Source organism: Bison bison, unplaced genomic scaffold (genome assembly GCF_000754665.1).
Source record: "Bison bison bison isolate TAMUID 2011002044 unplaced genomic scaffold, Bison_UMD1.0 scf7180017864324, whole genome shotgun sequence".
NCBI classification, from domain to species: Eukaryota; Metazoa; Chordata; class Mammalia; order Artiodactyla; family Bovidae; genus Bison; species Bison bison.
In genome coordinates, this window is record NW_011494896.1 from 7,806,804 (window position 1) to 7,809,287 (window position 2,484).

Genomic DNA, 2,484 nt, shown 5'->3' on the forward strand with positions numbered 1-2,484 from the left:
TTGTGTATGGTGTTAGTTTCATTCTTTTACAAGTGGTTGACCAGTTTTCCCAGCACCACTTATTAAAGAGATTGTCTTTAATCCATTGTATATTCTTGCCTCCTTTGTCAAAGATAAGGTGCCCATAGGTGCATGGATTTATCTCTGGGCTTTCTATTTTGTTCCATTGATCTATATTTCTGTCTTTGTGCCAGTACCATACTGTCTTGATGACTGTGGCTTTGTAGTAGAGCCTGAAGTCAGGCAGGTTGATTCCTCCAGTTCCATTCTTCTTTCTCAAGATTGCTTTGGCTATTCGAGGTTTTTTGTATTTCCATACAAACTGTGAAATTATTTGTTCTAGCTCTGTGAAGAATCCCGTTGGTAGCTTGATAGGGATTGCATTGAATCTATAGATTGCTTTGGGTAGTATACTCATTTTCACTATATTGATTCTTCCAATCCATGAACATGGTATATTTCTCCATCTCTTAGTGTCCTCTTTGATTTCTTTCACCAGTGTTTTATAGTTTTCTATATATAGGTCTTTAGTTTCTTTAGGTAGGTTTATTCCTAAGTATTTTATTCTTTCCATTGCAATTATATGCCAATTTAATGGACAACGTGGAAGAAATGGACAAATTCTTAGAAAAGTAAAACTTTCCAAAACTGGACCAGGAAGAAATAGAAAATCTTAACAGACCCATCACAAGCATGGAAATTGCAACTGTAATCAAAAATCTTCCAGCAAACAAAAGCCCAGGTCCAGATGGCTTCACAGCTGAATTCTACCAAAAATCTAGAGAAGAGCTAACACCTATCCTACTCAAACTCTTCCAGAAAATTGCAGAGGAAGGTAAACTTCCAAACTCATTCTATGAGGCCACCATCACCCTAATACCAAAACCTGACAAATATCCCACAAAAAAAGAAAACTACAGGCCAATATCACTGATGAACATAGATGCAAAAATCCTTAACAAAATTTTAGCAATCAGAATCCAACAACACATTAAAAAGATCATACACCATGACCAAGTGGGCTTTATCCCAGGGATGCAAGGATTCTTCAATATCTGCAAATCAGTCAATGTAATACACCACATTAACAAATTGAAAAATAAAAACCGTATTATTATCTCAATAGATGCAGAGAAAGCCTGTGACAAAATTCAACATCCATTTATGATAAAAACTCTCCAGAAAGCAGGAATAGAAGGAACACACCTCAACATAATAAAAGCTATATATGACAAACCCACAGCAAACATTATCCTCAATGGTGAAAAATTGAAAGCATTTCCTCTAAAGTCAGGAACAAGACAAGGGTGCCCACTTTCACCATTACTATTCAACATAGTTTTGGAAGTTTTGGCCACAGCAATCAGAGCAGAAAAAGAAATAAAAGGAATCCAAATTGGAAGAGAATTTGGAGAGTATTTGAATCTCTCACTGTTTGCAGATGACATGATCCTCTACATAGAAAACCCTAAAGACTCCACCAGAAAATTACTAGAACTAATCAATGATTATAGTAAAGTTGCAGGATATAAAATCAACACACAGAAATCCCTTGCATTCCTATACACTAATAATGAGAAAACAGAAACAGAAATTAATTTACATAAATAAACTTCATTTTATTTTTAAAAGTACAACAATAGAGTATGGAGCTCTAGATGTGGTTTGGGATAATACCTGTCTCACCAACTCCTACTTCTTGTGATAGTGTGAACTAAAAATGCCGCCAGCCACATAAGTAAACAAAGGATGTTGCAGCCATCAGCCACTGCAGCTGCCACCCCCACGTATCCTGAGATGCTGAGTCCCAGGCTGAAGTCCTCAGTTTTGTCTGCTGAATGGCTGAATGAAGCAGAACTCATTACACTTTTTTTTTTTTTTAAGTCAACATCAGTCTTGTTTTAAATATTATAACTTCAGGAATTATTTTCCTGGCCCAAAGGACAGGTCCCTTTTCTATATTCCCTTAGTTCCCAAATTTTCTCACTCATTGTCTGTTGGTTTATATTTGTTACATATTAATATAGGTCTGTCTCTGTAATATATAAGCTCTGAAAGTCTAGGTACTGAATCAGATTTATTAAATACTGTATCTTCTTCAATTCAGCCAGTGCCTGGCATATAATAAGCATCTAATACATACCCATCAAGTGAATGAATGAATGATTATATGAATTAACACCCTTATGGCAGAAAGTGAAGAGGAACTCAAAAGCTTATTGATGAAAGTGAAAGTGGAGAGTGAAAAGTTGGCTTAAATCTCAACATTCAGAAGACGAAGATCATGGCATCTGGTCCCATCACTTCATGGGAAATAGATGTGGAAACAGTGGAAACAGTGTCAGACTTTATTTTTCTGGGGTCCAAAATCACTGCAGATGGTGACTGCAGCCATGAAATTAAAAGACGCTTACTCCTTGGAAGAAAAGTTATGACCAACCTAGATAGCATATTGAAAAGCAGAGACATTACTTTGCCAACCTT